A 14,180-nucleotide genomic window follows, 5' to 3' on the forward strand; every position below is an offset into this window, starting at 1 on the left:
TAACTCGGAACTCGCCGATCAGGACTCTTTGTGCTGAACTCAGCGAAGCTGCCACATCCCACCAACCCCCCACGCCTCAAATGGCTGGGCTGGCGAGCAAGCCTTTCCCCCGCTCCAGGTACTGAACCTCACTCCCGCTCCCCGGCAAAGCAGAAGCGCGGGCCGACTCCCCAGAGCCTAGAGGTGCACCGTTATCGCCTACGATGGTATCGTGGAGACGCCCTGGGGAGATGTTAAATGATCAGTCTGAGGACAGAAATCAGGCGCCACTTGAGACTTGTACCTTGCCACGCATGGCTCTAAGAGATAAATGAGATGTTACAGAGTTACGCTCTGGGCAAAAATGTCCAGGGCGGGGGGCAGAGAATTTGGATGTGGCCCAGGTCACAGCATCTTATTTCCAGAATCTCTCTTCACCCTGGAACATAAATGCTCCCTCTTTACATATAAAAACAGAACATTCCATCCAGCTAGTTCATCCTAATCCTGCTATGACACAGATTTTTTTCATTAACACTAAAGTGTAAATGATTACAATGTTACCTTTACCTGGAATATTTTCAGTTTGATCAGATAATTACCATGGAAGTAAATGGTTCGAAATATTTGGGGGTCAAGGCCCCTACTGAAAATCCCACAAAAGTAGGGGCTTTTCTCCCCCAGAAAAATGCACATATGCACACAAATTTCCATACAATTTCAGGAGATTTATGGACCCAGGAAGCCTACCTATGAAAACCTGACTATGAACTCTTGTTCTGGTCAAATAGGTAAAATCCCAGGAACTATCCAGGCCTTACCAGATGTGGTAGCCAAGAAAGCACTCCTTGCCCCAAATACAGAAGGGAAGCCCTTCCCTTATTTAGTCTTTTGTCTTCCTCTTGAATTACCTGGAGACTCCATGGTGTTAGCCATACTATATAGAAATGTGTTAAGAGTCATGGAGAGATTAGATGGCTTTTAAAAAAAAAATTTTTTTTTTTTAGTGTTTATTTTTGAGACAGAGACAGAGAAAGAGCACGAGCAGGGGAGGGGCAGAGAGAGAGGGAGACACAGAATCTGAAGCAGGTTACAGGCTCTGAGCTGTCAGCACAGAGCCCGTCGTGGGGCTCAAACTCGTGAACCGCAAGATCATGACCTGAGCAAAGCTGGACGATTAACCGACTGAGCCACCCAGGCACCCCGAGAGATGGCTTTTTGAAGGCATACACTAAAGGCAAGGGTCATAGGCCTCAGACTTTTACCCTAATTTTCATACTTTAGGAAAATTTAGGAGTTCTATATTATATTATAATCTCTATCAATCTCAGTTAAACTAAGGGAGCCAATATTTTGCAAACATTGATGCTGACAGAACCGTCTTCACAATCCAAGAACTTTGGTGCATTTTTCTTACACGCTGATACACAGTCTTAAATAATTCTGGTCCACAGAAATCCACTGTCCTCAATTTGTGCCAGAGGAAGAAAGTTCATATACCTGCCCAGTCCCTTAAATATGAGCTCTGAGTAACCATACATCTCTACCTCAATATCCCAACAAAAGCAGAAATCTCTTCCATAGTATCAACCCCATCCAGTTTAGCTCAAATATCTCCCATTATGGGGACCTCCTTATTGCAACAGTCAGCCTCTTCTCATCGTGAGGAACCTCTCCTTTTACACTGAGCAGAAATCTGATACCCGACAATTTTCATCCATTGGTCCTAATTTTATCCCTGGAGAGCAACACAGACATGAGACCAGCCTGGGGGAGCTTACAGCCCAGCAAAGAAACGTCCGTTGTTGAATGATAACCATAAAATAAGATGAATCCTGTGAGGAGGGTAGAGCACGCCCTTCAGAGATACCTTTCTCATTGTCTGCCCTAGATCCCTGGCCTGTGACAGAACTCACAAGTAAGCTCTACCACTATACTACCCCATGTGGGATATCCTGAAAGAGGAACAGAAGACAAGACCTTCAGAGAAGTGCTGAACTTATCCTTCCTCAATCCTTTCTTTGTCACCCTGCGTGAATGTAATCCCATTTCAGCTGAGGTCAAAGCTTTCAAAGTTTTATGTTGAAAAAAAACAAGCAGAAGGATGCAAAAAAAAAAAAAAAAAAGACGTTTACATAAGAACCCCAGGCTCTTGATGATTTAATCACTGTGGCTTGTTAGCATTTTTTTTTTTTTTTTTTTTTAGTCCTTCCAATGTGCCAGGCACTGTACTAAGCACTTTGCTTGCTTTTCCTCTTTTGCTTTTTACAACCACCCTATATGGTACTATTTTGACATCCACCTTATAAATGAGGAAACCAAGACTCAGTAGGAGATCCAGGATTCAAACCCAATCTCTCAACTCCACCGTGTGTTTCTGCATTTCTATAAACTTGACTCTGCTTTTGTAAATTTCAGAAGTTCCTGATCTCTTCTTTAAATGTTGTTTCCTTTGGGGCGCCTGGGTGGCTCAATCGGTTAAGCCTCCGACTTCAGCTCAGGTCATGATCTCACAATCCGTGAGTTCGAGCCCCGCGTCGGGCTCTGGGCTGATGGCTCGGAGCCTGGAGCCTGCTTCCGATTCTGTGTCTCCCTCTCTCTCTGCCCCTCCCCCGTTCATGCTCTGTCTCTCTCTGTCTCAAAAATGAATAAACGTTAAAAAAAAAAAAATTTAAATGTTGTTTCCTTTTTAAACTTTATTACTAAATCAACTTTAAAACATTAAGGGGCACCTGGGTGGCTCAGTCGGTTAATCGTCCGACTTCAGCTCAGGTCATGATCTCACGGTTTGTGAGTTTGAGCCCCGCATCAGGCTCTGTGCAGCAGAGCCTCCCCCACTCACACTCTGTCTCTTTCAAAAATAAATAAATAAACATTAAAAAAATTTTTAAACACTATAAACAAATTGTTTCACTTAATCATTGATTCATTCCATCAATACACAATTTTGCCACCCTACTGCATCCTAGGCACCATGCTGAGGGTCTAGATTGGAGGTCAACAGATGTGTGGTACCTGCCCTGGCAGGGCTCACAATTTCATGAGAGAGAGAGCTGTAACCTCAGAATTACAACACAGCATCATTCGTTGTCATCTAGGAGAGTGGAAGAACCAACAATCCCTGGGACAGTTGTGAAGGCTTCAGACAGGATGCACTTGGTCTTGAAGAGACTGGGGGAGGGGACGAGCGAAAAGGCACATGGGCAGAGAGGAAGGGGAGTTTATGACATGCTGGAGGTAAGGTTGGGCGAGTGTGACTGTGCAGGACCTCCTCAAACACCATGCTAAGAAGTCTGAACTTGCCTCCTGAAGGCAATAACAAGTAAACAGAAACTTCTCAGCAAGGGGAGACATGATCAGATGCGTTTTATATCAAGGTCACTCTGACGACAGTGTCCAAAGCGGACTATGGTGGGAAGGAGAACTGAGGTCCGCAGACCACTGAAGCTTTTGTACAGTCCAGCTGACAGATAATTAGCGCCTGGTTTAGGAAGCTAGCAATGGAGAGGGAGAAGGGGCACCAGAATTAGGATACTCCTGTCGAATCTCCAGGAGTTTGTGACTAGCTGAATCTGGGCAAAGTAGCAGCAGGAGCTGTGGAACCTGACCCTGAGGTTCCTAGCTTAGCAGACCCATCAGAAGGTGACACCATCCAATCCCGATACCTTTACACAGTTTTCATTCCTGTCCTCTCCCAACCTTTATTCACGTCAATGCACACTGCTTCCATTACTATCTTCAAATACGTGCAACTATTTCCCAATGCCATTTCATATTTCTACAGTCACATTTATCATTTTAATGGCAGGAGAATATTGCATCACGTTGAAATAGCTCAATTTCCTTCGGTTGCTAAAGGTTCACACCCTGCATGCCTGGTTTACCCTGGACTCACTCGGTTCTGAGCATTTCGCAAGAGATGAGTTGAGTGAGGAAAGAGAGCCTTTAGGTGAAGGGTGTCGGAGAAGTGTGCCCTCAAGAGTCAGCCAAGCTGCAACTCTCATGGGAGAGTACTGAGAGAACGTACTGCATTGGAGAAGATGCAGAGCTGTGGCATCAGCCTACCACGTATTCACTCACCCAACAATGCTTTCTTGTGAAGCAGAGGACAATACAACAGAACTGAAGCCACCTGGCCGAGCCAGGGTCTGAATCCTGTTCTACAGCTTATACAAGTTCTCCAACCTCTCAGAGCTTCAGTCTCCCCTCAAGTTTGTGGTGATGATTAACCTGGATAAAATTTACAAAATGCTTGGGACACAACTAAGCATACATTAAGTTCGATAATAATTTTCAGTCTTGGTTCCCTCCATATGCTTTCTTGACTTCCATCATTTTCAGAGTTTCTGAACAAACCCACCGGGCAACAATGCATGTATTAGAGTTCAGAGCCTAAATCTGCCAGGGTGAACCAGGACCACTCACATGACCTCTCTAACCTTTCATTTCCCATCTGTGAAATGGGCATAAGAACACCCATCACAGGAATGTTGCAAAGCTCTCATAAGTACTGTCAGTATAGGAATATATGTTCAAAGCCCCAAAGCACAATGTCATTAATGCCTATTACTGCTGTTATAGACATTGCTGTATCCTTGGTTTCTTCCCATTAAAAAAAATGACTTCCACCTAAGTTCCTTGTACTGCAGTTCTGGGTTAAAGGATCTGAATATCGCTATGGTTCTTGATTTGCGTTGCTTGGATTGCCCTTAGGACTCTTGATGGTGCTACCATAGTTAATTCAAATATGACATATTAGTCCTCAACCTAACATTCAGGGACTTCTATCAACGGCTTCCCTCCTCCTCTTGGTGGAAACAATGAACACTGAATCCTTGAGGAAAGAGGCACCCTCCCAGACATTTCCAGGACGGCCAGAGGTTCGAAGGCTAAGGACTAGGACTCCAGTGTCCGGCCTGATGGCTGAGCATGCAGTGGGCGAGTTTCCTGAATGCAGAAGAGGACACAGGAATGAGGCCTGGGCATCCCCAGACAGCACTTGAAGCCTCTCCGCCATGAAAGATGGCATCAGAGCTGCTACTCAAAAGAAACAAAGTACAAAGCCAACAGCTCAAACCTAACACATTCCTGTTGTTTAGCAAAACATTAGCCAATCTCTCAGGAGCCATAAAGTTGTCCTTAAGGCCGTATTTCCTCAGAGTTCCAAGGCTCTATGAACCTCCATCACATTCCCAAATGTAACATTTCTCACAGGTGGGCAGTTCCACGGGGTGACCTACAGGAAGGCGGTAGGCTCTCGCAGCCTTTCATCGCTGGTCCTTCCCTGCGCCTCAGATGTGCCTTCTAGCCTCTTCAAGTGCCTGTTTCTTGGCCTTCAGGTTCAAGGGTCACCTCCTCAAAGGGGTCCTCCCGGTCACACCTCCCTCACCTCCCTTCAGTCATTCCTATATGCCACCGGCATTTTTTTTTTCCTTCACGGTAATTTGTATAACCTGTAATTATTTTTATTTTTTTAGCTTAAAAGTGTTTTTAAAAAGCCTCCCATAGGGCGCCTGGGTGGCTCAGTCGGTTAAGCATCCGACTCTTGATGTCGGCTCAGATCACCCATCTCACGATTTATGGGTTCGAGCCCCACATCGGGCCCTGAGCTGATGGCGTGGATCCTGCTTGGGATTCTATCTCACCCTCTCTCTACCCTTCCCCCACTTGCTCTCTGTCTCTCTCTAAATAAAGTTCAAACAAAAAAAAAAGAAAAGAAAAAGAAAAGCCTCCCACTAAAACATCAGCTCTGTGAAGGCAGAGGTTGGAGCTATTCCGCTCCAACACCTATCACTGTGCCCACCCAGCTCCTAGGAGACCCTCAATAAATGTGTGGAATGATTGAGTAAAAAAGGGCGGTTCCCAGCCCCGGACATCCTTCTTTCACCCTAAACTCCATGAAGAACAATGTTGACTGCAGACAAAAAATTGAAAACACAGATGAGCAAAAGGAAGAAAATATAAACACTCATGATCCAACCTCCCACCAAGTGGATCCCCTTCCAAATGTTTTTTCCTGTATCTATATAAAGATAATTCATATATTTTTATAGAAATGGCTCCTAGACTGTAATCTGCTGTGTTTCATTTCACAGTATATCTTAATCACCTTTCCTTAATAAAGATACTTCTGCTGCCTTGCTGTTAAAGGTTCTGGAACACTCAGCCGTGTCACTGCACCACAGAGTATTTAACACATCTCCCAGTGTTAAACTAAAGGGGAGGTTTCTTCAATGTCAGTAAAGGTAAAATGTTTTAATACAGCACTTCCCTCTTGACAAGCTTCCCGTTTTTTCCTCTGTGTTTGTATTGCTTTAGTTAGAGCTTGTATTTGTACAGAACCACACTCCCTACCGCCCATTCACCACCTGGAGTTATTAGAGTCCCCATCAGCTGGAGAAGCAAGATTGTTTGCAGCCGGCAAAGGTGACGTGTGACGAAGCCAGGGCGATGTCTCGGAGTTCAGTTTGGGAATCTGCTGCTGATACAGGCGACAGAAAGAAAGAGCGCCTTTTCTTGCCAAGATTTTAATGTAAAAAGAGGAAGAGACTTTCGGCAAGCCTTCACTTCCCCCTCCCAAGCCCTGCCCAGGGGCAAAGTTGTTCCCTGGAGGGATGGGCTGGTTCCCAGGGTTTACCGAGGTCCTAAGCAGTCTGTGGCCCAAAGCCCACTGCACCACTTAGAGACAAAGAACTGGCTGCAGAAAAACCCAAGAGGGCACGCTCGGGATGCACTGTCCTTTTCCACAAGCAGCAAGTCCAGCCCATGGCGTGGTTGAGAAGCCACTCGGCATTTTCCAAAAAAAAAGTGTTAATGTTTGTTTATTTTTGAGAGAAAAGGAGAGAGAGAGAGACAGAGCATGAGTGGGGGCAGGGGCAGAGAGAGAGGGAGACACAGAATCCAAAGCAGGCTCCAGGCTCTGAGCTGTCAGCACAGAAGCCGATGCGGGGCTCCGGCTCACCAACCGTGAGATCATGACCTGAGCCAAAGCTGGGCGCTTAACTGAGCCACCCAGGCCCCCTGCCACTTGGCATTTTTGGCTCTGACGGTGGTCAGGTCACTGCCCTCCGGAAGTAAGGACCTTGCCACACAGACACAACAGACCCCATTCCAGCAGGACTAGTTAGTGCTCAAGGGCACTGGCTGCCTTGCCCCCCTGCCACCCCCCACCATGGCTGGGCCACCTTACCAAGCTGTGCAGGCACAGGAGGGGGTCACCTGAACAAGGGGGCAAGATGTCATCAAATCAGAAATGGCACCGGAAGACAGGAGGGAGAGAAACAGCTGGTGGGGGCATCTGTTCCTGGACCTCAAGTCGTTGTGACCCAGAAACCCAAACAGAGGTCCATCTCTGCTGCCCCACCCATCTTAATACAGCTCTCCATCCATCCAAGTTAGAGGAAAAACTTTCCCTGTAAAGAACGAGAATCCCCTAATTGTGTCAGGGGTCATGAAGTTAATCCATGCCACTTTAAAAAGCTTCTTCATGGCGTGCCTGGGTGGCTCAGTCGGTTAAGCACCCAACTCTTGGTTTTGGCTCAGGTCATGATCTCGCAGTTTGTGGGTTCGAGCCCCATGTCGGGCTATGCGCTGACAGTGCAGAGTCTGCTTGGGATTCTCTCTCTCTCCCTCTCTCTGCACCTCCCCTGTTTACGCTCTATCTCTCTTTCAAAATAAATGAGAATAAACTTTAAAAAAAAAATAATAATAATAAATAAAAAACTTCTTTGTGTGTTTTACAGAAACACCATGGTTGGAGAAAAGAGACGGGTTTTTCTTGAAATTTAATGGCAGGATGGAACTACCACCACTCGATACCTCAGCTCGACTGCTTAGTTTCTGCCGGTTTTGAACAAAATGATTTCCACCCATCTTTATAATGACAGTTTTCAGTTGAGAGAATTAGGCACCAGGAATGTATTTCACTGGAGGTCACAAAGCTACTAAGACAGGGAGTCAGGATTTGACGCAGGTATGAGCAGCTGGTTACGTGGCCCAAGTCATACTGCCTTTCTTGCCTCCCGTTCGTTTTTCTCTCTACAAACATTAATTAACTCATCCAGTGTCCAAGCTCCATCTAAAATATTAGGCTACTCATTTACAATACCACCTAATTCACCATTATTGGGATTTTTTTAATTAAGTTATTTATTTTTTAATTTAAGTAATCTCTATACCCAACACGGGGCTCGAACTCCTGACGCTGAGATCGAGTCCCATGCTCCACTGACTGAGCCACCCTGGTGCCCCTAATTCACCATTATGATGAGGATTAACTAAAGCAACAGATGGAATGTATGAAATTGTTAACATTCAACCACTTTTCACCCTAAAAACATTGATGACATACAGTTAAACCTAACATGTCAACGTTCTTGGACAACTCTGAAGTGTTTAAATGAAACTGCATGGCTGACTATCTTGCTTTTTGAAATTTGCAGCTTTAGTATTCAAACCCATAAGGCAGTACATCATGGTGACTAAGAACACAGACTCTAGACAGACAGACCTGAGTCTGAATCCCTTCATTTAGTCATCTGTAAAAAATAGGAAAGTCACGGTACTCACTGTCAGAATTAAGTTATTTCACGTAAAGCACTTAGCACAGTGCTTTGCAAATGTTAAGTGCTCGATAAACATTAGCCTTTTCTATTATTATTATTGCTGTTATTATTAACTTGGTTTCATTCAGATGGTTTTGGTATAAAGCTGCCCATTGTAGCATTATTTATAATAAAAACCAGAAACAAATTCAATTTCCCACAACAGGGAAACAGCATACCAGGGTTCTGAAAGAACTGTCTTTAAAATTAAAGAAAATCAATTCAATTAAGATTTAACAGCCCCTGCTTTGCCACTCAGGGGCTGTATAATTTTGAGCCAGTCTTGTCTCTTCTCTGGACCTGTTTTCCTCACCTCAAAAATGAATGGTTTACTCTCAATGATTCATAAGTTCTCTCCAGATTTAAAGTGTACAGTCCTAAGGCTCTAAATGCTCTAAATAAAATATAATCCATCAATATCAAGGATAATATACAACCCCCAAGTACACACAAAGATAGTAGCAACATGAGAAAATATTTTATAAATACTGCCAACCTTCTTCAACCCTCCTGTTTTTTTCTGTAACAGCAGTCACCTCCTAAGAGAATTTGTACTATGTTTATTGTCTCTCTCCACGAAACAGGTGGAAACTTCCAGGAAAGCAGGGAATTATGTCTGGTTTGTTCACTGATGTATCTACCCCCAGCCATTACAGCAATGCCTGGCACAGAATAGAAGCTCAATTAACATTTGCTGATTGAAAATTTGTGAACATTCTGGGGCACCTGGGTGGCTCAGTCGATTGGGCGTCTGACTATGGCTCAGGCCATGCTCTCACGGTCCGTGGGTTCAAGCCCCGTGTTGGGCTCTGTGCTGACAGCTCAGAGCCTGGAGCCTGCTTCAGATTCTGTGTCTCCCCTCACTTTGCTCCTCCCCCACTCATTTTCTCTTTCTCTCTCTCTCTCTCTCTCTCTCTATCTCAAACATGAATAAACATTAAAAATTTTTTTTAAATAAAGAAAATTTGTGGACATCCTAAAAGAGCAAAGTACAAAACTGTATATATAACAGAATGCCATGAATATACAATACGCACCCCCATGGGAAACTGGCAGATAGGATCAGAGAGGTTAAAACAGGATGAGGGAGTAGGGATGAAATTTTTTTTAAGTTTCCCTCAATGTTTTGAACAATTTTGTTTTAAAAGACAGCATTCAACAAAGCATGTAGACAGAAGAAAGATGAAGAGAAATAGATGAAGTGACCAAGGACAAGTGACCTCTGACAGAGAGCAGTAAGGAAGGGCAGGAATATGGAAACAGAATCACAGGGGCAGAAAGAAAACTAGGTAAGAAGATGCAGAAAAGAAAAGCCCATTTATCTTGGACTTTTAGTTACAAGCTAGCATCTCTTATTTTTAATTTTTTAATGTTTATTTATTTTTGAGAGAGAGAGAGAGAGCATGCAAGCAGGGGGACAGAGAGAGAGGGTGTCACAGAATCCGAAGCAGGCTCCAGTCTGCGAGCTGTCAGCACAGAGCCCGACATGGGGCTCGAACGCACCAACCATGAGATCATGACCTGAGCCGAAGTCCGATGCCCAGTTGACTGAGCCACCCAAGTGCTCCTACAAGCTAGTATCTCTTAAACTTTCCCCAAGTTGATAGAATTTCCCCATCAATTCCCTCAATCAATGGAAGCTTTGGTGAATTTGAGCACAAAGGTGCACTTGGGGCTGTTACCTGTTAACGTTTTGTTTGTTTTGAGAAACAGAACAGAGCATGATCAGGAGAGCAAGCAACATACAACTGCCAAAGAAATGATATAGACATATGGCCTGGAGAATTTAAGGGAAAGAATACTTCCTTTGGCTTTGGGGAGTTAGAGGAGAAGAGTCAAGAAGTTGTTCTCGGAAGGCCTGGTGTCCTGAATTGTACCAACTCACAGGGACCTTAGTGCTGTTTGCGGCCTCAATCTTGAACCTTTCACCCTTGCATTTGATCACACATTACAGAGGAAGAGGGATGGAGTCTGAGAATCTGAAGCAGGCTCTGCACTGTACAGCAAAGAGCCAGATATGGGGCTTGAACTCATGAATCGTGAGATCATGACCTGAGCTGACGTCGGATGTTTAACCGACTGACCCACCGAGGCGCCCCCATCACAGATTACTCTTAATGCCTCCAGCCTCCCCAACTGCTTTCCTGAGCTCCTCATCATGTCCATACATTTGAACTTTGAGCAAACTGGGTCAGATGCCCCACTATGAATGATCAGGACCCTGTGCTTCTCCTTTATAGCACATACATAATTGCAATCGCATGGTGATTTGTGTACTTCCTTAAACACTGGGAGCCCCACAAGGGCAGAGACCAGGTTGTGCTGTCACCACTGTAACTCCAGTGCTAGCACAGAGCTCGTGCAAACAGGTGCAGCTCGTCACAGAGATGGCATTGGTCCAGCGTTAACCTAGTCCCAGGGCCTTACCCCAACTCCAAAATCCCAACATGGACACAACCCTAAGATCAGTAAATCAGATAAGCAACCCAAGGAGGTGAGATGTAAACTCTCCCCAACGTAGCCACAATGATTAGGTTACTAGCTGTGGAACCAACCGGTTGCAATATAGACCTTTAGAAAGAACAATGGGGATGTCAAACACGAGCTAACAGTGTGAAAAAAGGTTTGAGTTTTGGGGCTACAGAAGAAAAGACATTGCATAAGATTCAAAAAAAAACAAACACAACACCTTTGGAAAAGGGAACCAGTATGGTCCAAGTTATGAAGCAGCTTAACTGGCTCGGCTAGCTTCTTCTCTAAAATCATGGTGCTGGGGCGCCTGGGTGGTTAAGTGTCCAACTTCAGCTCAGGTCATGATCCCACGGTTCGTGGGTTTGAGCCCCGCATCAGGCTCTGTGCAGACAGCTCAGAGTCTGGAGCCAGCCTGCTTTGGATTCTGTGTCTCCCCCTCTCTCTGTCCCTCCCCTGTTCACACTCTGTCTCTCTAAAAAATAAACATTTACAAAATACAAAAAATAAAACCCTGGTGCTGATTTCATTGTAGAATACACGTTTAATGAGAAAGCATCTCTCTTTCAGCTTTGATGCACAAAGGTAGAGAGGAGAATGGTTGTTCTTGTCCAGGCCCTGGTCTTATCTAAACCCACAGCCCCAGAGAAAATGTCTGCCGTATCCATTTCAGCATGTACTTAGCATTTTTATTTAATAGGCCACTTGCATTAATGAGTACCTGATGAATCACCTAATTTTAAACATGTAGGGAACCTTGAAATTCACCTTCAATCCAACATTTACACTTAAGAAAAACCAACAGCCCAAGAGAGGCTCAGAGGCGTCTCACAGGTACACAATCCCAAGGCCTGGACTCAGGGAGAGTCAGAGAACTGCTGAGTTCACGTCCAAGGGTTGGATCACTGAGGCGTCAACAGAGCCCTGTAAAAAAATCTCTACTTAATCAGCAGTGTACATTTGGTGTGGTGTCTGGTGTGATCTTTCGGGGGAAAGGAGGTCAATTAAAGCATTATGCTTTCTTGGCCCCTCACTACACACAAATCTCTTCCAAAGTCAAAAACAAAAGTTAATAGACATGTACCAAATGATAAAGAAACAAGTGGAAATGCAGGCTGTCTGGGACTTCTCAATCACCCATAGGAGTGGAGAATGGCTTCTTTCTTGGTAGTAATACTAAGCTAGTTATAGAGTTCCTATAATTACTATTTCCTGCTGTTGTGCCTTTGTCTGTGCTGTTCTCTGTGCTATGAACACCGTTCCAGACACTACCATACCTCCCAGACAAACTCCTATCTCCCACCAAGACTGCAGTCAGGCATCTCTGGATGCTGGATAAGCATCTCACCATCACTAAGTTCCTGTTATTACCTTACAGTAACACACGGCCCTACTGATGCCTGACAATCCTTCGAGGAAGTGTCAAGACTAGCAAATGGTATGAGGTTTGTAGAGTACCGTGTATCCCATTGAGGAAAGCACTACAAACACACAAGGTAATGTTTTATTAATCTACTTAACCTGATTTCCTTGAAACACAGAGAGTGATTTTGATGGATGAATCAACCAACCCAAGATTAATAGCTTGGTTTACTACGCTCATTTCTCTTTCCAAGCCACAAGCCAAAATAAACTCACTCTCAATTTATAACTTTGCAAAACGTGCTCTCGCGTATCGACTCCTGAATCCACTGTGGTTATTAAAAGCGTGGTTGCATCCAGCAGGACGGGCCAGGTTACGCTGTGGTAACAAACAGCCCCGGGGTCTCGGCCCCAATGATGACCACAGTGGTCATTCTGGGATCGACAGGATGAGACCAGCAATTCCATCTTTCTGGACTATACCTGACAATCTGGATTGAGCAGCTCTGTGGCTGACATCAGTTTAACGGATACGATCTCCTCTCTTCCTTCTCCAACCACCTACAGAGCTGTCTTGCAGGGCTGCAGTGTGGATTAGATGTGACAGTGTTTGTTATATACCCAGGATACTGCCCAGCAGACAAGCAGCAGTCAGTTAACGATAATGATAGCTAGTATCAATATCATTGCCATTATCCCTATTCCTCTCCAAATAATAATCATGATGTTATTATTAAAATTCTCATATGGTTCTTGAAACTGTCTGCACACTGGAATCACCCAGAGAGTTTAAAATCTATTAATGCTGTGTCCCACCCCCAGAGTTGGTAAATTAATTCATTTAGACTATGTCCTGAGGGCTTTGGAATTTTATCTTATCTTATCTATCTCATCTTATCTTATGTCAATGAGAGAAAGAGAGAGCATGCAACTGGGAGAGGGGCAGAGAGAGAGGGAGACAGACAGAATCCCAAGCAGACTCCATGCTGTCAGTGCAGAGCCTGTTGTGGGGCTCAAACTCACAAACCATGAGATCATGACCTGAGCCAAAGTTGGACACTTAACCGACTGAGCCACTCAGCCACCCCTGGGCTTTGGAATTTTAAAAGATCCCCAGGTGATTCTAATGTACAGACAAGTTTGAGAACCACTGTCCCACAGGCACCCATGTTCATATCTATTCTTACATATATTTCCATGTGCGTGCATTCACACAGGTGCATATACAAGCTGGCCAGGTTCCACGAATCCTATGTGGTGGTCACATCAGTCAGGATGAGTTAGGTTATGCTGTGTAACAAAGAGCCCCTAAATACCAGTCCTAGTGACAACCACGGTAGTCACCCTCTACAGTCAACAAGGTGAGCCTAGCAATCCCACCTGACAGCTAAGCCTATGCATCTACCCTCATGTCTTTCCTGTTTCCTCTTTTTACTTCACCCTTTTTCTAAGGTCCAGTTTAACAAGTTTGCCAGGCCCAGCATAAATCAGAAGCAAAAAAATATACTGGCATGGACAGACTGTTCAGAGGAGGACCACTGAAGACTATGTAATGGAGACTATGCTTCATTCATCTATCCCCAGGCCCTGAAACATGGTAGGCAACCTAATATAAATCCATTATTATCCATAGTAGCCTGAAAAAAAAAAATGGAAAGCAGACACAAGAACTCAAAAAGCACAGCTGCTAAGCTGAAAGTCTTATATGTCAACTTGGCACTGACCACCATTTTGATTTCCCCATTTTTGTTAATTTCCCTCAGGATG

General features: G+C 44.6%; 1 protein-coding gene across 7 annotated transcripts in view; it reads right to left on the reverse strand.

The window, feature by feature from the left end:
- Positions 1-14,180, reverse strand: part of CYRIB (CYFIP related Rac1 interactor B) — a 147,436-nt gene that overhangs the window by 79,334 nt on the left and 53,922 nt on the right. The window lies entirely within an intron of this gene.

This window comes from Panthera onca, chromosome F2 (genome assembly GCF_046562875.1).
Source record: "Panthera onca isolate mPanOnc1 chromosome F2, mPanOnc1 haplotype 2, whole genome shotgun sequence".
In the NCBI taxonomy this organism is placed as follows: domain Eukaryota; kingdom Metazoa; phylum Chordata; class Mammalia; order Carnivora; family Felidae; genus Panthera; species Panthera onca.